This window comes from Molothrus aeneus, chromosome 7 (assembly GCF_037042795.1).
Source record: "Molothrus aeneus isolate 106 chromosome 7, BPBGC_Maene_1.0, whole genome shotgun sequence".
NCBI classification, from domain to species: Eukaryota; Metazoa; Chordata; class Aves; order Passeriformes; family Icteridae; genus Molothrus; species Molothrus aeneus.
The window spans coordinates 32,673,437-32,699,442 of record NC_089652.1 but is presented as its reverse complement, the minus strand read 5'-3'; positions in this window follow the sequence as shown (position 1 = coordinate 32,699,442).

The window sequence follows — 26,006 nt, the reverse complement described above, 5'->3', positions numbered from 1 at the left end:
CTTCCTGTGTCTTTCAGACTTTAAAACCACTTTCAGTGATGTCATGAGTGTACCCCCAGAATGGAAGAACACCATCTTTCCCCTTCTTCCAGCTCCCAGTTGGTTTATCAGTTTTGAAGCCTTTTCACTAATTTTTGACTGAGCTCCACTTGAAGTGGGAATTCATTGCTTCCTCACAGTGCCCTCAGACCATGACCAGACAGCAGAGAGGGACCTGCCAGCTCTTCAATCTTGCCCTGTTTCATTCAAGAGCTGCACCTTTCTTACCTGTTTGCAGTGGTTACAGGAAAGAATTGATAAAAACACAACTGTCTTTTATTACAACTAGGAATGCAACCATATTTTTTCAGTATCTACATTAGAGCTACCATTATTATTGGAGAAGTGAGTTAACCTGCAGAACAGTTTTCATTATCTTCCCAGTATCAAGTGTTTGGTAAGAAAAAGCTACAGTTCAACATATCTCCTGAAAATATATATGTTAGTTCTTTACATTTCAGCAGTTTGGTAAGAAGCTTGCTTCTCATACAAAAGGAAATTCAAACATGTCATGAGCTCTCCATGAACGAATCCTATACTGTATCACAGGACAGAATACTCTGATTCAAACAACAAAAACCATCTGAAACTATTTCACAAATTAATCTAAACTAATGAGGAGAAAAATAGAGTGAAATACTGTTATCTTGGACAAAAATAGGCTGAGGTTTTTCGTTACTGTGTTTTCAGTTGAATAATTTTTCCCTTTTATTCACATTTGCACCACACTTTCAAAGAAAGAACTTTACCTACAGCCAGCTCAGAGTAGTCTTACTGCAGTTGTATCATCAATCCATTCAGAAACCATCTGCCCCAGAAACTTCATCAGCACATCTCTGTTCAGCATATTCAGCCTCAAAGTGGCATCACTGATTTTTTTTAATAATAATATTTTTCCTTGTAATTTCTCTACCCTTAGATTTGATTATTCATTTTTGTATTGCTTTAAAGAATCCAGAAGATCACACAAACACACATGAAATAGGGGTCTCATTCCTTTCTGCATTGCAGTCCTGTCAGTCTTTCATATCTGTGCAAAGTAAGTGCAGCATAAACAAAGTGCCAGGTCTGATTTGACATCAGCTGTGCAATGCATAAATAAGGTGCAAAGCAGGGAATGACTGACCACAGAAACTTTATAGCAGCTTGCTGGGTAGGTACAGAAGTATGGAAATTCTGGGTGCCAATAACTTCATGTAAATAGGTTCTGGAGGAATACAAGGCAGTATTTCCTACAGGTACACAGTATTTCTAGTATATATGTCACAGCTTCCTTAATACATTGTCTCTCTGAACATATGAAATTGATGAGTTTTGCACTACCTGTACCTAGAAGATGTATTGGATGGAAGATGTTACAATGTCTGATATAAAAAATAGAAGTATTGAAAAAAAAAGCCATTTTCTTAAAGTCCAATCACAACTGATTTCTAGCAGAAATAGTAAAGGAATATCTCAACATGTTTGCTCTTGAAAATATTTTTACTGGAGAGATTGACTGTGTTAACCTTAAGTTAACATCCAGGCACACCTTAGGGCAATCCCTGTGCCAGTGGTGACAGCTACACTCTCAAATTCTGTCTGTATCTGCATTCCATCTACTCACATACTCTGTGAATAAGGAAGTATTTTCTTTTATTGTTCTTATTTTACTTTCCTATACTTTTTTTTTTTCTGGAATAAAAGACAAACATCCTAAGGAAGCAATGTGTTCCAGCAGGACCAGCATAGCAGCAAGGAGATGAAGGCTCAGGTTTTAAGTCTGAGCCTGACTTGCTGTACAGTCTGGTTACTCACCTCCTGTTTATCAACTTAACACTATCTAAATCAGTAGAATTCTCTCTGATTTTAACAATTGTTCAGCATTCCTGTAAAATACCAGATAGGGTCAAGTGGACTTTTCCTGTTCCTTTACAGGTATGCCTTGACTAAAACATCCTCACCAGCAGAAATCTGTGCCACCCACTGAATCACTAGAAAAGTTAAAACAGATACGAACTGATGGTTAAAATTAAAAGAAAAAAATAATTAAAACTCAAAGACTTTGTGTTCCCCTCCCTAGCACTGAAGAGCTCTGACAATCTCACTGGATGGCTGTGGGTGGCAGTCACTGCCTGAATGGGCACTGCCTCCTCCCTCTGCCTGGTGTTTCAGTATTTCAGTATTTAAGTACAGCTGGGGTTGAGTGCTGAGGGTCAGATAATGCTACTCAAAGGATTTTGGAGAGAAGCAGGAGAAAGGCCCTCAGCAGCTTTAGCTGTGTAACTCAGGATTATAACACGTGTCTGACTCCCTGGAGAGACACCAGTGGGATTTTACCTCCTCTGAAACAATAACAGAAATTACAGCTCAGGGATTGCACCCCTTCACATACAGGGAAGGTAACAGGGTGAGGAAAGTAGTGCCAATGAAAAATCAGTATTAAAGGGTACATAAAACTTTCCTGAGTGTAACTTTCATTAGAATATGAGGGCTGAAAAAAAGTTAACAGAGCTTTGAGAAATAAAATGTTGAGTGGGAATTTTTTTGGGTCCAGAAAGGAAACCATGACTGAACACTTTTTTGCTCTTAAATAATCAATTTTTAAATAGTTTAAAATATTTAACATTCTTTTCAGTGAGAAACACTGTAGGATCTACTAAGGAAACATATTTTGTTAGCTTCAGCTGTGTAATGGACTTGCTCTGAAATTAGCATACTAAATTCTACCTGGACTTGCATCTTAATAGAGTTCGCTGAGAAAATGTGTGAATAAGAAGTTTTCATCCATCATCGCACTGACATGGATGCTAAAGTCACTTTTAATCTCTGCATAATAAATGGGATTAAGTTTTCCCTACCTATGGCTTTATCATGCCAGTTTACAAGAGCCCAAAAGACTCCTGACTGACAATCTACCTTTTTCCTCTGCTTTGGCTGGAGTAGGAGGTTTATTCCCTTGTGCAAGCACCTTTCACTCCCCCGTGGGTCACACAAACACTCTACACTTCAGAGGTTCTCTCTGCTGGGCTTTGTGGGGTACCAGCACCAGCAAAGCTTTTGATTTCTGGGAAATAGTAAAGGGGTAAATGATACTGAAAAAGAGAAGCAGGTTAAACACACAGTTAGAGAGAAGTGAAAAGCACAGGTAAAAGGAAGGAGGAGAACGGATTTAGAGAGAACTGAACAAAGGTTCTTTCTCCCTGAACCTTGTTGAACTCCTGTTTCAACTGTAGGCTTTCTTTAATATCTGCATTTCCTCACAGTTCCTCATCTGTATAAAATGGAAAAGATCTCCTTGCTTTGTTTTACACACTGTGACCATGAGAGGCAATCACATGTAATAACTACCAAAACATATTGTGAGCAGCAAGTGCTAAAATCTTTCTTTGAAGGTTTGGTTTGGAGCCTCTCAGCACTATGATTTTTTTTGTCTTCTGTCCTTCTGCCTCAGGTTGTTCCTCCACTAAATCTGTACAATGAAAATGCCATTAGGTGAACATCACACATTTGCACAAGAACTAAAGGGAGGGAAGAGCACCCACTGTATGAGGCCAGTAAAAAACTGCTTGGGAGAGGTGTAGATCAAGGCCAAACTAAGGAAATGCAATATCACAATTATATCCACCCCCTCCATTGTATCAGCCTTCACCCCTGCTCCCAAAACTGCTGTTCCCAAGATGCAGCAGCGGCTCAGTCCTTGCTGGCCAGCAGGCACCTTGTGTGCTCAAAGGCACAGGGTAAAAGCACACATGCTGATATTCTGTACCCAGCCCCAAAACAAAGATGGCTACAAACTGGTGATTTCTAAGAGAATACAGGTAAAACCAGACCATTAAACCTGTTTCATAACATCAGGCAGAGGAAGAAATGAGGCCAGAGCCAGTACAGCTGCTTCATTTTGGTGAAGCTAAGATTCCAACTCCAGCCACCACAACAGATGCCAGCACCTGAACTTCCAAAAATATTACATTAAAACTGCAAGGAAGGCATTTCCACCCCAACTCTCCAAAACAGTGCTGATATTCAAAGGGTCATAAAAGCAAACCCTATTTCACTCCTCAGAGAAATATCAAGAAAGGGTCCAAAGAATATTTGTGTTTATTCTTCTGTGTATGTGGGGTGGGGTTTGGGGGGCTTTTTGTCTTTTTCTTAAAAGATCAAATTGAGTCTGAATCACATATACTCAGATTTCCAGAATCCCCCAAATAATTAGCAAAAGAAATCCCTCCCAATAGGCTATGTGCTTTTGCCAATGTAAAACAGTCCATATAAAGTCTCAGGTAAACCTAAGTTAAAAGTTTGGAGTATGTTTACACTTATCTACAAGAACAGCATTTTATTAATTGACTGTGGGGGAAAAAAAAACAGCAACCAAAGTTAAAACTGTGAATCTAAATTTATGTTAGGTCACTAAAGACAGACAAAAGATTTGAACATATTTCCATGTTTCTTCTTCATTGGGAAAAGTAATTTAAACCATGTGCATAACAGCATTGACATTTCAGTACTTTAAATCTGTTCTCCACAAGTCCAGTCTTGCTGTTTGATGTCTGTAATAAGAAAATATTCAATACCAACATATAATTTACTTTTTCTTTCTTTTTTCACCTGTGATGTAGTGCTCAAATTCCCAAACAAACATAAAATGTGAAAGCGAGGAGAAAGAGATACATGTGATACATACTGACCTCATCTGTGCAACCACCTACAACACCATCAAGACAGAGCTGGTATTTTGAAGATGAATAAAGTCTCACTTTATTCACTTTATTGAACAGACATCAGCCTCAAAGCTCAGACCCTGAAAGATTCTCCTAAACCACAGGAGTGCTGGACACTGCTTTCCTGTACATATGGTCAGAAGAAAGAGATTTTTGTAAAGGTTCTTCATTCCTACCTCTCTTCTCTTTTTATTTTTTTTTAATTCTTACTTGGCTCAGTAAAACATTCTGAGATCAATAGATGAAAAGGTTGATCCATGCATTTAGAAATATTCCTGAGTACTTTGCAGCAGATAGCAGTGTGCCTGAAAGCATGCCAAATGCCCCCTTTCTTATTCCACAATTTAGAATGAGCCAAGTGAATGCTGCAGGATCATGATTAAACTTTTAAATGTCACATCTACTAAACAGCAATATCAGTCAGATATTGAGACAGTGTTATATGAACTTAGCTCACATCAGTGAATGAATTATACAACTCTTTGCCCATAATTTGTTTCAATAGGATATGTACACCTCACAGCTACAGTCGATCACTGTGTTCCTCACTTAATGAGTGTGGAAAATAAACAGTCTTTATTCAGCTCCACTTGAGGGAAAAAGAAGACATATTTTACACACTGAATAGCACAAGGTATTATCTCTACACTCATCAGCTCCTTGGAATGTCAGGTGTATACAAATCAATAACAATGATGGCAGACTGAGGCTCAGCCTGTTTGCACATTTCTGAAGGACCCAGTTTGTGAAGATCTGCAGCCCATGGGAAGGACACGTTGCAGAAGTTCATGGAGGACTTCTCCCATGGAAGAGACCCCACCCTGGAGCAGGGATGAGTGTGAGGAATCCCCCCCGGAGGAAGGAGTGGCAGAGACAACGTGTGATGGACTGGCCACAGCCCCATTCCTCATCCCCCTGCATGGCTGGTGGGGGGAGAAGGTGGAGAAAATCATGAGTGAAGGGGAGACATGAAAGAGGGAGGAGTGAGGAGAAAGTGTTTATAAGGTTTGGTTTTATAACCCAAAAAAATAAATTTCTTATCTCCTAATCCAGCTGTGATTTGATTGCTGATAAATTAAAGTAATTTCCCCAAGAGCCTGTTTTCCTGTGACAGTAACTGAATGATCTCTCCCCATGAACCTTTCATGAAGTTCCCTCCCCCTGCCCAGCTGAGGAGGGCAGTGACAGAGTGGCTTTGGTGGGCACCTGGTGCCCAGCCAGCGTCAGCTCAGCCACAGCACCATGGGAGCTGTGTCCTACAGACTCTACACAAGGTCAAAAAATGATGAACTGATAATTATGAGACTGAAACAAGTGCTCCTGGACTATTTTGTTATATCCTAACTCTGTATTAAAGTGCCTGGTTTTGTTTTTTCTTTAACTTCATTATAAATTTATCTAAGTTAATGCCTTTCTTAATATATAGTACATGTGTCCAGACTTGGACAGACAAAAGTATAGGATATAGTTCATGACCTCCATCTGCAGTACCACAGCATCTGCAAATATCAAGTATCAATCAAAAGAGAGGTTGGCTGGTGTGATGTGCTCAGTCACAGACCAGAGCCTTTGTGTGATCTCTGGAAACAACCACAGAAATCTGTCTTAGAGCAAGGGAAAACGACACTGTTTATTTCTACAATTTCACATGGCACAGTCAATTCTCTCCTCCACTGCAGAGAAGGACATGTTTCTACAACTACACTCACTGACACTCAAGAGTAGTTGAGGCCAAATAATCAGAAAGAATTCAGATCCAAATTGCCCTAAATGGATTTAGCTGCATTGCAGCCCAGCTCTGCCTTTCTCTAGCCCCACTGCTCATTCTCAGGCAGAGCTGGCCAGCAGAAAGCCTTTTACCAGGACAAGTCATCTTTGCTCACACCACTCCAGCCTCCCTCCACATTGCCTACTTTTCTGCCTTGCCAATGACAAATGAAGGAACATCCCACAGATAAATCACACATAACAAAGGCTGGTTCTCCTTGCTGAAAGTCTGTACTCTAAACACCTGCTGACACTTTAAAGAAATGAAATTCCCTTTCAAACAGGAAAAAAAATTAAAAAAAAGGTACCTCAATGCTTTAAGCAACTTTTCCAAAGACCTAAATGTTGAATCAGAAAGTGATGAAACACACCAGGAAAGTCCTAGCCAGTTGAAACAGTACATGCCCCCTTCTGAACAGCCTTCAAGGAGCAAAAAAAAAAGTGTTAGTTTTGTCTGAAAACACAGCAAGTTGTTTTCCTTCTTTTAAGTCCATTTGATGACAGTAACAAAACTCCACAGGAGGCTTCTGAGATCTTCCTTGGGCAAAATCCAGAAGTCAGTGTATTCAGAGCTACTGCACAACAGAACAGGAACAGGAAAGATCTCTCTTGACATCTTCAAGAAGTCAAATTCAGATTTTGATTTGAGGCAGGTGCATTTACATGCCAGGAAAAATTTCTATTTCTACACATAAGATTAGCAGCAAGGAAAGCCTTAGAAGTTCAGACAAAAAACCTGCCTGACCTTGAGGTGTAGAGGTCATGCAAACCCTGCTGGACCACAAAGCCTTCATCTTATGATAGGGAGAGCTACAAATGAAGACTGTGCCAAAATCTGCTCTCAGCCTCTATAAGGCTTGAGCAATTCCTTTTACATTTCAATGTAAAAACAACATTTGGAGCAGCGACCTTCAGCCTTCCTTGCCAGGCACACATCACACCCCCTACATGAAGGTGCCTCTGAGGAGCACCATTAGCACTGCAGGGAGCAGAGATCCCAGAGCTCCCTCAGGTTTTACCATCTTCCCTTCCCTCCTGCTGCTCTCTAATTGTGCTTTTAGAGGAAGGACACCAGCAGCCAGGATGTCTCTCATTAAAGGCATAAATGCCTTCCAACTGCTGCTAGCTCTGTGTGTCTCTCCTTTTTTAAAGCATCTCGTGAAGGGTTAAAATGCACAGACCTAACTAATAATTGGAGCTATATCACTGAATTTCTGGGCTTGTTCCTAAGCAGTAATTTTTTGTCTGACTGACAAGGTCCTTCTCTCTCTGAGTAGCAGGGTCACAGAAGCCATCAGTCAATTACCCTTTGCCAGTCCAATGACTGCCTTTTCACCTCTCTGACTAGAAGGACTTAGCAGTGTTATTCACACTTCCCCGAGTGCAAAGCTCTTCATGATCTTTCTGGATAAGAGATATTCTTCAGATAAAAGTGGGAATCCTCGTGATGAGCTGCTCGCTTTTCCACACACTCGCACTGCTCCACCACAGCACAAGTGGAGTTACAAAGTCACCAAATGCCTGTTTATTCTTATTTCTTCCTCAGCTGCTTTTATTTCCCTCTTCTGCTGTGGTGTCAGAGACTTCAATAAAGGGAAGTAGGGGGAAAAACCCACATAGCAAAATATGCACTCCTGGCTCCATTTTCCTTCCTGGAACTGTTAGGGATGAATTTAGGGTTAAACTCTCTTCAATAGTTCTACAGTAAGTAGAGATGCTAAGCAACACTTGTCTAAAGATACTCAAGATACAAGCCACAGTTCATCAAAGATTATGTTCCATCTGTAAAGAGTGGACCAGGAAATGAAATAGTTGCATGAAGCCAGAGCCCTTAACCAAAAGGAGATAAAGGTAAGAGTTTGAGTAACTTGAGTTACAAGTCATAGGTAATGACTTTATTCTAATATAGTCTTTATTCTAATGCTGTGCACTTTAGTAACTGGGCACTTACAGCACTTAGGGAAGTAAGTTTACTGAAACTTTTCCAAACCTATATCTTTAAAGCTTAATCACCAGGTCAGCTAACAAAATCCTCACTCCCAGTAAGGCTTCTTGTATAGTGGAAGACAATGGGGAGAAGGGAGATAATTACTTAATTGCAGATTATATTTAATGGTGGCAAGTTTTGGATTTAGCAGATCCGAATTGCTTGCAAACTTGACATTTCTCCTAGGTGTCATGAAAGGAAAATGTTTCTGACTTGTTCATTTGAGAGGGTAACTCTTGTTTTGCATAATCATCTTCCTCTTTGTTGCTTCCACATTGTTCCGGCATCACTGACCCGAGAAGTAGCCAATATTTTAAACTGCTCTGTGCATATGGTTTCAATGATGTGGAATGGCTATTTCATTTACATAAAGGTCAAAAGCAGAGGTGAGCAAAGTGCTGCAAACACAGAGCTGGCTGGGCTCTCTATTTTCTTTGAAAGGCAAGGCTCACTCCAGGTAGAAGCAGTATTGAGCACTTAATTGCCCTATGTGGAATCAACAATTTCTTCAGCAATAATAGACTCAGATTAAACACAATTTCAAATCTATTCCATCATTATAAGAATTACTCAAGCACTGCTTTTGGTTCTGTTCACAGTGTAACTGGAGTGGTCAGTTGATGTCTCAGGCTTACAAACCAGCAGTTACATTCAAACTCTGAATTCAGGTTGTCTGTAAGAGGGCTGGGAAGCCGTGTGACTAACATGACTAACTCTCATGCTGAAGGCAGCAGAGGCTGTAGAGAAAGTGAGCAGATTGTAAAAGTTTGCACTGCACATTTTTAACATCCTTGAGGCTGCTCTGAAACCAACCCCATGAGCAGTGTGACTGTCAGGAGCTGCCAAGAGAGCGGTTTTGCCACTTCTTGAGTATACAGCACCTTTCTCATCCAGGCATTAACTACAGACTGGTAACATTTACTGCCTTGAAGGCAATGAGTCTTCACTGCAAGCAATTTCCTAAGCATGTGTCACTGACTTCATTCTCAAAGCTTTTATTTTTACAGGTCATCATAACCCAGTTCCTTTCTTCTCTTCATAAAGGAACTTGTGTATATAAAGTGCCACTTAGGTCACTCCCAAATTGTGTTAGACACTGTGTCAACAGCCTGTGGCACTGCCTCATGACACAGAGACATAGAGGGAGGTGGGGGCAGCACCTGCCCAAGCCTGCAAGTGCCAGGTGTACAAAGTGAGAAGCTCTCCAGCACTGACACAGAAGTGCCTGTGCCGAGGTGGACTCCAGTAGGTGAACAAAGTCAGCAGCTAATCAACCCTCATGGTGTGGAAGGGTCATGTAGCCCATGGCCAGACCAATGAATGCCTAATTTGTCACATTACTATTAAATATATTGCATTTCCACCCTTTAGTATCAATTTTCTCCCCAGCACCTTCAGAAGAGCAGAATGAAAGAGGATGGAGAGTTCCTTGCTGTAGCTAAGTAGGAGAGTGAGATTATCCCTAAATGAAGCCACAAAGCTGCTTCTAATTTCTGCCCAATGTTAGCCAACCTGCAGATAATCACATCAGCGAGGTGTGACTCCCTCCACATCAGTAGGAAACTCATCCTTAAGCAGGAGAAGTAGATTAGCAGGGAACTTTGCTATTCCTCTTCTTGTAAGCCTTGAGAGTTTATGCACAAAGCAGGTGACCTATTCCTCATCACAGACATGCAAATGCCAGACATCAAAGAACCCTTCTAACTGAATTCTCAGCATAATTAATTTTCACCAGAAACTGGTTTAACCTTTTAATCCATCCGAGCTAATAGATAGTAAATGGCCTTCATTATTGCAACATCAGAACAGCTCCCAGTTTTTTCAGATGAAGGCCTGTCACCACATCTTGTGAGGTAAAGAAGTACTAACCACCCTCCTGCACTGGGGTAAAGCACCAGGCAAATGCCAACTAAATAAACTTTTCAATTTTATGTATGAAGCCATGCCTGATAAGGGCACCATTTCTCCTCTCACAACAGTTTCTTCCACAGAAATAAGTTTTGGAAGTTTAAACTGTCATCTCACATTGCATACTTTTCCACCACCCACACAGGAAAGATGCTCACTCTGGCTCCAGGGAGCTGAGAAAAGCCAGAAAGGGCCATTTGCCCCTCAGAGAGATTTCCCAGTTCATACAGTGCTAAGTGTCAATAGCAGTCTGGCAACATCCTCACAGCTCAAAGGGGGCTTGAACCATAGGTCTAAAAAAACTGAATTCCCTATGGCACGATGAGTCAGCGTGCAGAATTCAAAACAGAATTCAAATTCGAGTTTGCAAGTTTGATGGATAATATAATGAAGCAAACCAGTGCCTCTGACCTGAATTTCTTGAGAGCCACAGTCCAACCCTCCCTGCTGAGCTGGGCAGCTCAGGTACAGCACAGATGTTGCAGGGAGTCATCAATTCCCTTTGTCAGAAGCAGGCAAAAAGCACTCAGCAGTAATCTGTTCTCTACATCTTTTACTTTCAACAACAGAAAAATTCACTGGAGTAATTCAAAGTTAGAAGAAATTGTAAAGGGTCAAATGAAAACGTATCACACCTCTAATTTCTTCAGTGAATCACAATGCATAAGGGGATTTCTGTTGTCTTCCAAGTCTGACAGCAAAGATTGGATTTATGCAAATTATAAGGTTAAAATAATTAGAGATAGGTCAAAGGTATAAATCAAACAACCAGAGCTGACATGTCTAAAATTCTGCATGCTAAACAATCAAGTTGTTTAAAGCCAAAACATTTATTGGTGCTTATTTACATAGAAAAAAATATTAAGGAAGGATTTGCTAAACTATCTGGTTGTTGAGCATGTACAAACATTTACTGTCTGTGTATTTTACAGGTCTCACAAGGGAAGACAAAGTCTTGCTCTCATCTGTATTTCTGCAGAAGAATTAACATTTATGAAGTAGCAGGAGAATATTTCAATCCCCTTCCCTACCTCTAATTTAAACACAACGAGCAGAAAGCCACCCAAGAAATGGATTATGACAGATCTGTGAAACAGGTGGCTCAGCCATAGCCCAGCAATGCAGGCAAAAAATGGAGGAAAGGATGAGGAAAAAGTCCCAATTTAAACAAATGAATAAAAAATTACAACTCTATTTTTTCAACAATTACTAGTGGTGCTCCCTTTCTGTGGAAAGGTTACTGTTGCCTGAAAGGAACAAGGAAAAAATGCAAAGAAACAACAAAAAAAATCTCCCACAAAATTTTGTCTTGAAAACTAAAATACTTTTGTTTGAAATGCCCCATTCATCAGACTGCCCCACCCAGGAGCTCTTCAGAACGTCTGGATCAGTCCTGCATCAATCCAGGGATTTCTGTACATATTTGTCAGGCTTGAACTTGGATATTTCATGAAAGAAAAAAGCTATTTTGTGAGTAGCTGTAGTGAAAAATCATTTGCTGTGGAGTGAACTTATGTACCTTATTTACCTATGATACCTTATTTATGTCTGAGTCTCTTGTTTTTTCCATTATTGTTTTAGCAATGTCCTATGAATAGATGGAGATAGAGTGGAAATAAGAAGAGACACACAGTCCAGCTCTGCATTTGTTATCTGAAATTATGCACATAATGGCCAATAGGAGATAATTAATATCCCTTTTGGTCAGCTTATCAGCAGAGTAGTGTAAAGTAGAGGTTCACATAACATTAAATATTCCATGGAAGAAAACAAACCCCTGCATGTTTCATGGTGAAATAAATTACCAAATACAACTGTACATTGACTTTTGATAGGTAACATAGTAAATAAATAAATAGATAAATGCATCTTTTAGAAGAGAGGTTTTTGTTCCTGCACTTAACAAGTGAAGATGGGAGGGAAAATAGAACCTGAGCTTATTTTAATGTTTTTTTCCCCATGTTATGCTTGAAGTATCAGTGACTGATAATGGCCTACATTGCCTAGCAAAGAAATAGTGCCTTTTTCTAAACACAATGAATTGGCACTCATGAGGTTTGCTCTCTTCCTTCTCACAGTATGGCAGAGCAGTTTTGCTCATACCTGATCCATTTTGTTTCTTCAGTTCCATTTCTTTTTTCCCCCATTCATCTCTGTCCTCTCCTTCTACTTAAAAACTCATTTATTGTGCTCCATAGTTCATTAAAATGTTCCTTGCTCCAAAGCCACTTTAAAATACATTCTACATCTTTACTTCTCCTTTAAGTCATTTTAAGTCACTTTTTGTCTTTCAGTTTTTAGTGACCTCAGATGACTTTCCCTATGACTGAAGTCCATTTAACACAATATGCACACATAGCAATTTAGGGAAATTACAGAAAAACTCTGGCAATGACTCCATATCAGTGAGGGAGCGCTGGAGCAGTGTGAAAGCAATCTGTGGGTATTACAGATATCCTTTTCTTTCATTTCCCGGACATTGGAAGAATTCGTTTGGAATTGAGCTAAGCAAATGGTTCGCAATTATTTACTCGCTTAATGTAATCTCTTTTTGTTTGAATTATTTGTGAACAGTTTGCAATCATCTCATTAATTATTTGAAATAATTTGATAAATAATTTCATGATCCACCCACGTGCACAAGACAAGCTTTGTAAACACAAGCTTACAATATTCTGCTTGGAATAAAAATTACTAAGCACATTTCTGTCTTTTGGGGGCATTTTTCTATAATTATATTCATTATTCTAAGGCAGTAAATGTCCACTTAGAGAAAAAAAATGAAAAATGTACAAATTATTTCAGTTCAGAAACTCTTAATTTATATTTAGTACAAAAACGAAGTATTTAATTTGGATATGAAAAGTTTATATAATTAAATTTAATTGCCGCCTGAAAAAATTCCATGCGTAGTTGACAAGATAGAGGTATATGTGTTTACAAGAACCACTTTTCCTTTTTTCAGCTAAAGAAAGGCAGTTGAGAAGAAATATCTTATAAGATACTTCAGGGATGCCATTCTTAAAATATTAACAGTACTTTATTTACTACAGCACCGTCCTTAGCAGCACTGTAATAAAAGCTCTGTCTGTGTTTCCATTTTATCCTGACTTCAAAAATTTTATGTACAGCACTCCTAACACTGCAGTGTGGTTTAAAATTTAGCTTGGAAATGAAACGAAAGAGAGAGGAAAGTTGCTCATTTTGTTTGTTTGTTTGTTTTGTTCTTTAGGTACTAAAGGACAGCTATTCAGAAGGAATTTACACCTGTGTAGGGACAGTTTGCACCTCCTTCTCGGAGACCATTTTTGTGTTCTTCAATCAACAGCTGCTCACTGATCTTGAAAGCCTGAACTTTAGGCATATGATTCCAAAGGCAGAAGCCAGATCAATCCCTCCAAAATAGTTTTATGGGGTTTTTTCTTTTTTTATTTCAAGGGAGCAGTTTGAGTCATTGGAGATTTCCAGAACTAGACAGGACAAAATCCTGAGCAATCCCTGACCTGATGTTGTTGCTTCTGTGTGGGGGAGGACTCTGAACAAGATGGCCCTCAGAGGTCCCTTCCAAACTGTGTTTTTCTATGTTGCAAGTTCACAAACTCCATGGGAAGAGGTGGCATTTGAAAAGGGCTGAAATTTTCTTTTCTATCTTAAGCTAGTGCTTTTTTTATTTTGATCTTTTTTAATGCAGTTAGCCAGTATCTCTTTAATGAGAGAATTTAGCTGCCATTTTTCTCCTGCAAAAGGGCAATTTTAGTAGCAAGGTTCATGGTACTCCTATCATAAACCCCTATTAAAGCCTTTTTTTTGTTAGTTTGCTTGCTTTTGGTTGTTTTTTTTTTTAACCTAAATAGACTGTAAGATACAACTTTGCACAAGAATAAAAGCTTTGAGTAGTTTGATCGAAAGAATTAATAACTGTTATTTCCTAAATGGAGACATTTGATTTGGAATGCTTGTAAAATACTTTGCTTTTCTACAGCACCTAAAATACAAGATTCTGAAAGTCTTTGCTGACATTTCTTTCTCTCTTCAAATACTTCTGTAGGAAAGGTGAGAAGTGAGGTTAAGAGAGACTCAAAATACACTAGTGAGAGACTCCATGACATTTCCAGCCTCCTATTCTTCTGCTGCAGCCACTCGAATTGTTCCCACACTCCAGTTCAGCACCTGCACTGGTATGATAAACCTTGGGAGCTCCTGTAGTCAATCAAGTTAATGACATGCACTTTAACTAAGCCACCAAGGCTATGAAGGAGCAGTTAGTCTACAGATGCAACAATTCAGGCAGGTTTATAAGGTCTCTAAATGTATATTTACAAGATAAACAGTAATAGACTCATCACACAGCACACAGAGAAAGCAACCAGCCATTCCAGAGACTTAGTGCAACTCCAGCTGACAGCACTAGTTGCAGATGGGACATTTTTGCCATTATGGGCCATTTTTGCCATTAAGCCAACCTTGATGCCGGGTCTGTGCCAGTAAATCTGATCACTCTTAATGCTGTTCTGCATTAGCATTGCATCTGAGCCAACTGCTTCCCAGGCAGATCAGATCACATCAGATCAAATCAGATCACATCACATCACTCTCCATGTCAATCTGCACTATCACTGCTTGCCCAGCTCTGCTCAGGGTGAAGATAAAACCCAGGGCAAACATGTTGATAGATAAGATAAGGTGAAACAGCAGCAGAGAAATTCCCAGTGTCATTGTTTCAAAAGGCAGTCCTCCTGCAGAGCAGGACTGTTTGTTTAATCTCCTGGCAGTGTCTTAGTGAGATGTGAGCCTGAGTTCCCCAACTTCACTTCGAGCTGCCACTACAGGCTGCATCCTCTGCCAAGCTAATCCTAAGGGCTTTTCTGTGCCTGTAGATGTATTCTGGAGGGAACTGACTAAGTCTAGAGCCAACATGATAAATGAGAACATTTTTCCACCTTGGTTTCAATAAGGTCTTTAATTGGAAGAGCTACCAGAATATACTTGAGCCTCAAAGAGTTTTCATACCACAACACAAATTTTAGAACACCCAAACCAACCTGGAATTACAAATGTGGAATTTCATCTCAAGCTTCTCTATTTTCTTTCTTCCTTGACTTATTACTGTGCATTTATCCTCCTAAGAGCCCCAGATATTTCACACATTGAGGATCTTGTACATCCAAACTCCATTTGCAGCTCTCACAAGGGTTCTCTTTTCATACATTTATTCCTTCTTTCTTCTGTACTTGAAAGCTACCTCAACACTCCAAAGAGCTCACTGGAGTACTCAGAGCTAGACAGTCTCTCTCTGTAGAGATTTTCTAGGTGACACATAGTCATGTCAGCATGTATTGCTGTTAGTACCAGCACTAAATTATTCAAGGCCCACATAAAAGTCTCTTTGGATACCAAGACATGCCTATGTCTTATGTTAAAAAATAGTCTGGAGGGCAAAAATTATATTTTTCATCTGCATAAATGATCCCCTGAAGCAGAATGCCTATACTACACCTGAAATCCTCAAGGTAAAAAATTAAAGGTAAATGTTGTTTCTGGGATACCAAGCTGTCCTCTCAGGTCAAAAATGGCAAGTATAGAAATAAAACCAAAAATAAGGATCCTCCCCTTGCTAACAGGCAGCAGAAGAGTGACGATTGAGTCACAACAGTCTTAAAGCAAAAAGAAACTATGAAAATATGCAGGGGACTTTCTCTTCTTTTCTTTAGAATACCAACGAGCTCACCATTCTGCCGGACAAACTACACCCAGCCTAATGATTCAAAGACTAATTAGAACATTTACTTTACAGCCCATTTGCTGCAGCAACAATGAAGCATTATGTAGATACACTTCCTCCTGAAGGGGCCAGGAAGGACATACTGTTGACAGAATTTTAAATGAAAGGGAAAATGAAATTTCCATTAAACCCTCTCATAAGCAGATCAGCTTGCATTCATTCCTGTAAAGGCTCAGTAGTCCAGCCCTGATCAGCAAAATACTGAGCCCCTAAAGATTAAGAGTAGGCGATCTCAGCATTTTCAGCTTTTACAGTGCTCACATCTCTAAGTTAAGCACATAGTTAAATGATTTCAGAACAGAGCCTTGTACCCCATCTGTGACTCCAGCAGTTTGAATGGTATCCATTAGCCTGTGTATTCAGAGAAGAAAGGAAAAAGAAGCTAATTGCACTGCAATTTATGTTCCTTATTTTCTCTTGCATTGTAGACAGAATTTCTTATCATTTCTCATTACCTGTAAAAAGGGGATAACTTGAAAGTTTAAGCTGTCCAACATAAACCTGTCAGTTCCTGTAACAGCTAAATTTTGTAAATGCTACTGTTACACACAGGCTCACTCTGAAATTCAGAAGATGCTGGAATAAGTACATAAGTACTGCTTTTTAAACTAAATAATTTGCCTTCATAGTCCTTTCTTTTTTGACCACTGTATCACTAAAAGATTTACTGCACTAGAGGAGAGGTCTGGCACAAAAAACCAGACCCCGCTTCTCTATCTGTCATTGCCTAATGACTGCTTTTATTTATCTTTGAGCTACACTCATTAAACTTCTTAGATCTTCTCTTCTTCTGCATTGCCATTTGTGTGTGGAAAAAGGACAGGGTACTGGCTGTAATTTTTTCCCACATTTGGGAAAAAATAATGGCCCCATCAAGACTTGTGTTGCTACAGCTGAGGAGGTACCATGGAAAGGGATGAGGAGCTGGAGGGTAGAAGTCAGCATCTCCTTAAATCAGAGCTGCTGCTGCTGCTGCAAAGACAGTAAAGGATATCTTAGTGCTGTGCTGTAGAAAACAAGCAAGCTGCAAAGAATCATTTTTATGGGCTAGACCCTGCTGGTTTTACTCATGTTGGAAGTCCTGGCATCATTAAATGTAACTGTAAGTGTGAATTAAGAAAGCAGTGTTTGAATTTTTATTTATGTGGTCTCCTGTGCAATAACCCTGGATGGAAATGCATTTGTTAAGTTTTAAATGCACTCCAGGTTTTATCATTACAAGAGTAGCACTGCCTTCACACAGCTTTTCTGCAAAATAAATATACTGTCTGCCATAAACACACTGTCTTTTCATCTGAACTCCTCATTACTACATCTTCAGATTTTTTAATCTGCAATGCAAATAGACAGGTTGGTGGTCATTACACACTATGTTTCTATATCTTCTTGAGCTTAATTTAAAACAGATACAATTCTGTCTTATGAATACATTGGGGTTTGATGTTCTAAATAGACTTTTAGAGTAGATGCTTATTCTGACTCCATTATTTTCCCTTTCACCCTAAATAAAGTTTTCCCAGATCACTGTTGCTACTGCAGAGAAATAGATTTTCTATTTTGCCTTGAAAGAAATGTGAAAAAGGAAAATGCTGATGGCACAAGAAGCAATTTGAATCCCATGATAGAAAACATAGCCTTAGCAGACAATGCACAGTAATAAATAACAGTATAGGAACACTGGGTTTTTTGTTATCAGAAGAGAAATGCAAGGCACACATTTTTAAACAAATAAATGTTTCCTTTTGCCCTTTTTTTGGTACTAAGAGAAAGGTGGTAGAAAGCAAGACAGTAGACCTGAAAAATAACATGCCCTGTCTATCATTCAGCCAGTACAGAATTGGTTTTGTTTTTTAATAATGTGCATTGGTTCCACTGTTGTACAGACCAGGAACAAAGGACGGGCGACAGATAGAGGTCAGGCACGATTACAACCAGTCATTTCCTCAAGGTGTCTTGGTACCCTTCGCTGTTATTTCCATTGTCATTATCCTGTGTGTGGAATAGCAAAGGGAAAGCTGTACATCTCACTTCTGTGAATGTGTTGGGCTGTTTGTTTTAGGCTTTGCCACAGGTAAATCAGATTTAGTAGGAGTGATTCACCAGGTGGATATTCTTCCTTAACTATAATAGCACAATACAAGACTGGAGTTTCAGGGATGACAAAGCATACATTAAGAGCTATGCAAGAAGATAGTTCGTGTCCTGTGTGACTACCAGAGCTTATTACATTGCTCTTGATGTAACAGGGTGAATTTAAAACTTTGTGAAGTGCTGCCTTGTGACTGGCAAACTACTTCTGACATGAAGCTGAAAGCTGCTGCTGTTTGATGGCTCTTCGGTGACCTTTCAGAGGAGAAAGGATGGCCTCAGTCCAAGTTATAGCACACAGACATCCATATCACTGCCAGGAGCAGCTTCCACTCTGAGGGAGAATGAGTTCAATCACTCTTGTGGGCAGGGATTCCCCAATCACACCCCATCTTTCAGAATTGCTAATCACAGCTCTCATTCTTTTCCTAGGTATTACAGCTCGGAGCACGAGCTCCACAGCTAATGCTGATTAGATGCACAGATGATGATGATGATGATGATGATGATGCACAGATCACTGGGCAACACCATTTTTCTCATCTAACTTCTTATGCAAATGATCATAGAGAAAAATCAGCTATTATTGCTTATGAGTATTATTGTCACCAAAGTTCAACAGAAAGTGAACACAAACAAACAGATTCATCTCAAACAGACTCACGATGTGCCATAATCAGGTCTTTTGAAAAGGTCCACATTACCTCATTCAGAGTTGATTTGTAAGTCACACCATTTCAATGTCACAAACAGCCCAGTTAAATGTCAATAGAGAGGAATATTAAAAGAAGTTTATGCTTGTGTAACAGAGAGCAGATAACTTCTATGGCAGTCAGGGACTGCCATATGTGAAATTGCCTTTGTGGGCCAGAATACAGACACTAAATCTTTACCCATATAACTCACAGAAAAGAAGGAACATCCTCCCATCCCTGGCCAGTCAATTAACAGAAATGTTTGTCTTGGGCTGTAAGAAAATTTCCCGCTTCTTCTTAATTCCTTTCCTCTGTGAGTTTTGCCAACATTTTCCTTTTCCCAGACTTAGCTGGCATGCTCTGTGCTCTTCGATTGTCACCTGCCCCAGGTGGAGACTGCATTTCCACAGCACATTGAGTAGGGACTGCAAAGCATCTCTGCTCTGTATAATAGAAGTTATTATTCCCATTATTATTTTTAATGCACAGTTAACTGTAGAACATGGGAATATGCTGACAGCTCATGTCTAATCACCCCTGTTGCAGCAAAATATGCTTTGTTTACAAGGAATATACACACCAGCTCTTTTGTTTCTAATTATCACCAACTCTTTGCTGCATCAGAAAGAGAAAGAAATAAGCCATCTAAACCAAAAATTATTATAACCAGTGGAAATCAGCTCTCTTACAGCTGACTTTATTTATCTGAACGTGAACAGGAAGGAATGTACAGGAGTGACACACCAGGAGAAGAGCTTACGCTGTGTCTTTTTAATGGAGTCAATATCCAGTGTATATAGACTGGAAAATATGCAAAGGCACACAATGCAGGAAACTGTGAACAGTCTGCTTGGAAAGCACAGGCCAGCAGTGACCACTAGGTCATCTTATTAAAGATGAAAAATGGCTTAGCTTTGAAACAAAAGCCAGTTACCTCCTATTTAATATCTTGATGCGGTTGCAGGAGCATAGAGACAAAATACAAAAGCTAAAGCACAACTATAAATACACAAGAAAACAGCAACATGAGAATACTTCCTAAATACATTAGCAATAAATAGAAAGAGACAGTCTGGGGAAAGAAATCAAGTAACAGAAATGTTTTGTGCTGGTTTTATTCAAACCTGGACCCATTTGTGATTTACCTTTGAAGTCAGAGGGGCAGGCAAGTGTCTAACGACAGAAAAAGGCAACCTATAAAATAGCAAGCTCCCTAAAAGTCAGCCTGACTTGTTTCTAGGACAGGTTAATAGGCTTCTGAGCTGAGGATTAGTTTTAGATTAACCTCAGAAAAGCTTTTTACACAATCTCTTGTGATATTGTCAAAAATGAGCTAAGCTGGCACAATCTCGATGAAGTTATTGTACAAGCACTAAAAAATGTCTGTAAAATTGTTGGTTAACTGCCAAAAGGAAATGATGTGTTGAGCAAAGCTCCTGCAAGAGCCTAAGCTGAGCTCAGTGCTATTCAGCATTTTTATGAATGACTTCAATGATGGAATAAAACACACAGTAATTAAATTCACAGATAATATCAAGCTGGCAGGATGCATAGGGACTCTTGGAGACAGGATTAAAATTCAAAACTTATCTTAACAAACTGAAGATACAAATAAGATACAATTCAGGGAAAACAAGTGCAATATACTTACATAGAAATCATCAGTTGTGCACATACAACATGTGGAATACCTAATAACACAATTAATTCAGAAAAAAAAAAGATGTGGAGGATCAACAGTTACCAGCAGAACACGAGTTAGTATTTTTGCTAATAAAATTACCTTTCTGCAAGGTGTGTGATGAAGATGTCACACATAGGACGTTTGAAGGAGCCCTCAGCAGGCCACAGCCTGAGGCTGGAGCACTGTAGGAGTTTAATTCACCAAACTTCCAGGAAGAAACAAGTCAGCTGGACAGCTGAGAGCAGCAGGAACAATCAAAGGTTTGAAAACACCTTCTGAGAGGAGAGGTTGAGAGAATTGCATTTGTTTAACTCAGCCAAGACTCAAGGAGACACAACAACAGTCATCAAATAACAGAGAAGTTTTGCAAGAGGTTAACCTTACTGCCCATTCTGTTAAAATGTTTCAATTGCAGACAGGAGTACTAAAGGACAAGTTAAACAAACTTAGTCATGAATGATTTCAGAGGGCTGAGGGATCTCTCAGAATCTTCCAATCCTGTCTGCTGCCCTTGTCTTATCAATGTTATTTTTCAAACCTCCTGTAAAAGCATGCTTGCTCTGCCCATGAAAATCTAAGAAAAATAACAAAAATACTACTCTGATTATTTGTTTTTAAATTTATATTAAAGGGTAAATTTCACAGAGTTATTTTAGGTGAACTTCAGAAAATGAGTCACCCTTAAGTTACCAAAAATCAGCAGTCAGTTTTAAGTTAAATAATGGTACACAGGACTAAAAAGGGAAATTATTGCAATTGCTGCAATTATGCAATTGGAGCAATGACATATCTGAGGGAGTGAATGAGAGATTCTAGATATTCTGATCATTTTACCATCATCTATCTGCCCATTTTAAAAGTTTACACAAAATATCAAAGGTACAGTATGGAGGAAACTTAGACTAGAGCTTGTCCAGATAAAGTATTCACTAAACAGATGGTGGTGATAATGAAGCTTTGCAGGGTGAAAGGTAATTAACCTGCTCAAGTGCTCATGACAGGATCCTTGATACAACATCTAAGGGCCTGAAGGCAAAAAGGCAGAAATGAGCAGTAGTTTGAATTCTCAGGTGTGGGATGCCAGAAAGCTGGGCTGCATCAGGGGCTGTTTGTTCACCTGTACAGAAAGTGCTGCACTCACCAGAATACTTAAGGGTTAGTCAGTCACTCCAAGGCTGGACAAGGTACAATTTTAGGTCTGGTCCTGAAAAACGGGATCAGAAACCATTTCTGGACTGGCCAGCTGTGGCTCTTTGGTGACCAGCTGGGGTACCAAGGCCCTGGAGCCCAGAGTGGCCACACACCACTAAGGAATAGCCAACTCTGAACATCTCAGGTCATCTTTCCCTCAGCAAAATGTCAAGAAAGAAAACATTTGGATGGTTCTGTTAGCAGAGTGTTCAGTTTGCTCTGCTCATTATATTGAGTCTGCTGCCTTTTAACTACACTTTGGTAAAGTTAATTGAAGCATCCTTTTCACTTAATTTTACATAACAAAAGAGAGTTCACCTCACTATCATTCATCTATTACAATTTCCCATATTAATTTCCCCTTAGCACTGTCTTCAAATATCCTGACATTTACTTCTCTGGCAATTGTTTTGATATTTTTTCATCATTTCAGTTGCTCTCTTTAGGACCTTTTCTATTATTTCATGTGCTCTTTGAGATAGAATGCTGAGATTGAACACTTTAATACAGGCAAAGGTGTACTATAAATTCTTGTAACGATACTTGTGTTGTCTTAATACAATCTAACATCTCAATTTCTTTCTAGACTGCACTGAACTGCAGCCTTCTCAATGTTGTTCCCTGCAATGACCGAGTATTTTTCTCGGAGTTGTTACAGCTAATTTAGAATCTATCAGGCAGTATGATTAGTTCCAATTGTCCCTTCAGCATCAGTTACCATCAGCTGTCTACCCTGAAGTTCACCTGTCATTTATTGCTGAGTGCTCGATCACCATTTGATCCCTCTGCATTCCTCGTATCTCTTAGAGTTAACAAGGCCCATGTAATTTCACCTTGTCAGCAACAAAAAAAAAAGTACTATTTATTGCCTTTCCAGACGGTTTTCACAAGTTCCAGTATGGATCTTTACATTGCTCAACTATTAATCTTTTTCTCAAGTCCTTATTTCTCACCTTCTTAGAGCTCCCTAATCCGCAAGAGAACTTCCTTCTTATACTGAGATAATTTTTTTGAGTGACTTTATCCACATAAACTGTATTTACTATTGTAGCTACAAGATTTCCTGTCCTCAAGTAATGAAAGAATTCTAATAGACTGCAAAGATAATGTTTTCTTTAACAGGAACTATTTGGATTCATTCTTTGATAACAGCTTTATCGAAATGATTCATAAAACCCCATACCAGCATGATCTCTACATTTCTTGCAGGAACTAGTCAGAAGGCTAAGACTCACTCTCTCAAACCATTTGTACTCCCTACATCTTCTACTCTTCCCTTTATCTGTTTGCTTTATCTTTATGTTTGCCTTTCACTTAGATTTTCAACTATTTGAGGATAGCTTTTACTCTTTTTTATATTTGGACAGTGTAGAGCACAGTGAGACTGGAGAACATACATACAAGAAGCACCTTGCAAAGACAATAGTGACATATTGCATGGAAAATGTTTCAAATAAAGTGATTTACTGCTTATCACATGCAAACAGACATTTCTGTATCTTCTGCTCAGGTACTTCTCTGCTCAGTCCTGATACTAATAAAAATAATTCTTTGCTTTCCCAGAGGTTTTCTTACATCAACACTGCACCGATCCAAAATAATGCCACTCTAAGATTAATCCTACTGGATGTACAAGAAATGAATCTGGAGACCTCTGTCTATGCAGTCACCATCCTCAGACTTCAGACAGTATCAGTTCAGACAATGATTTTTCTTATCTCCACTTTGGAGTAAGTTTTTTCCTTTTCCAGAGAAGCAGTTCAGTATAAAAAGTTAGGAAGTTCCATCACCTTGGTACAAGCCTCTCTACTGTCAATAAAGTAAACTGCTTGTTTGCAAAAGTAAATTATGCTTTCATTATTTTTACCAAACAAAATGTTACTTACACACTATTTAGTGGCAAATAACCAGCTAGGGCAGATGGTGACAATCCCCTGTGTGACTGTGCTGTAGCAGGAGGAAGAGCAAAGATGAAGGCGGCAGAGCAGATGTCCAGGAAGAACGTGGAAGATGACAGACAAATGAGTCACACCCAAGGATCCCATTCCCACTCCCACAAATGGATTTGTCAAAGGCAGGAGTGTGAGGGTTGAACACCAGCAAATCAAGACATCTCATAGAAAGAGAGGATGGAGGTCAGCTTGTTGACAGAGTAGAGATTCCAGGAGAGTTCCCAAAGATGCTGCATCTTCCCCAGGTTCAGGGAATGGTATGACTGAAGGAAAACCTTAAAGTCATGGCTCCTGCAAAGAGCTTTCACTGGAGAAAACACTACACTTTAAAGGAACTATACAGTCATTGCTCTTGGAGAAAGCAGAGTTGCAAGGTCTGAGATTACGACAGATTTAGCTGGGTACACACCAGAAGAGAAGGAGAGAAAACTGCATGTTCCTTCCTCAACAGAAATGGTAGGAAGAAGCTACCTCAGAGAATGGCAGATTGGAGATAGGGTTCAACAACCTGGTCACCATCATAAGCAGACCCAGTCATCTTGGCACTCCTGCCTTGCTGGGCAAGTGCAGATCTGACCCCTCTGATCCCTCTTACCAGACCCCTTTTGCCCACCACCCAAACAGCTTCTTGTTTATGTTGCTGCCAAACTCACCAGCACTGCAGCAGGAAACCTAAACATCCCCTCTGCCTTAACAAGAGGCCCCAGCTCACTCTGATCAAGCCACACAGATCAGGCCTGGGAAGGACTAAACACTGAGCAGACCAAGCCAGCAGCTATCCAAGCTTTCCTTTCCTTAAAGAGTCTATGGATTAATTAAAAATATCCAGAAATATTCCCATCTCTGTATAAAGTCTATACTGGAACTAGGAACAGCAAATATTCAATAGTTTTAAATTCTTTTTTTTTGCTAGTATAGACAAAGCTTTAGATTCTATTCAATGGTGCTACCAAAAAAAAAACCATATCCACAATCAGAGCTGGCAGTCAGCTTCCCTCCTGGGGCACTGGAGGCTGGTAGTGCAGCTGACTGTGATCATGTCAGGAGCAGACAAGGAACTCTGCTCAGCAGTGACAGTGATGAAATCTATTGTTCAGTCCACAGCCAAGATGAATCACTCTCCTTTTCATTTCTTAGTGTCTGCAGACCTTTTAAGTTTTATACGTTAGGTTATTGTGGAAGGAAAAAAGAAAATACCACTGAAGAAGAAATTAAGCAAGACCTAATGAGATGAGTCCATCTCTGGATAGTGGGAGTTTGCACATTCAGCATAGTCTTAAACTCTAAAGCACCCTTACCAACAGGCTTGTTCAGAACATGGGAATAAATGGGTACAAATAAAGGAAGACATTGGGATTGTTGGTGATCAGTTCTACCAAAGATCCTTAAAAGATTTGAGCACAATGGCTTCTTGTAAAAATATCAGTACTAAATGGACTTAAGAAAAGCAACCCAAACAAGCAAACAAGCAAAGATAAAAATAAACACCATTATATCCATTGATATATGACTGATTGACAGATTGTTTATGATCATACCATAAACACTAGAATCTGGGTGTGAAAATGACCTTGAGAGGTTGTGTAACCACACCAATTCCTATCTGATACCAATGTGTAACACTTAGCATTCACAGGTGTAGAAAAACTTAACAACTATTTATGGAAACACATGTATCCACACAATATTTTATATACTTTTCAGAATATCTTGTATTGCAGTAGCTGATTAAACATCATACTATTCTGCTACACATAAAACTAATGAGAAGTTGGCAATAATGTTTTCACAAGGTAAATGTTTAAGATGTTTCCACTAAGAAAAGCTTACAAGTCATAATTAATGTAAAACCAAAAAGCTCTCTGAAATAATTTCAACACAACCTTCATTTTAAAGCAGGATAAATGTATGCCAGCTCTCTTCTTACCTGTATGGTTTGTTTCACAAAAGAGTAAGTTGAATGACACCTAGAAACACTTACAAGATGCCAGAGCCAAAACTGATGTGGCATTTTCTTTCTAAACTTCCGTTCTCAGAAATAGCAGCTTTGAACTTCACCTTCTGGGGAGAACTGCTCTTACTCATTCTCAACATAGAGAGAAAGGACTTTTTTTTTTTTTTTTGAGAAATTTTAAGGAAAGCCATAACCATATGTTTGAGTTAGCACACATAAAAAGCTTACCGTGCAGCTGACAATGTGCTTCCAATGT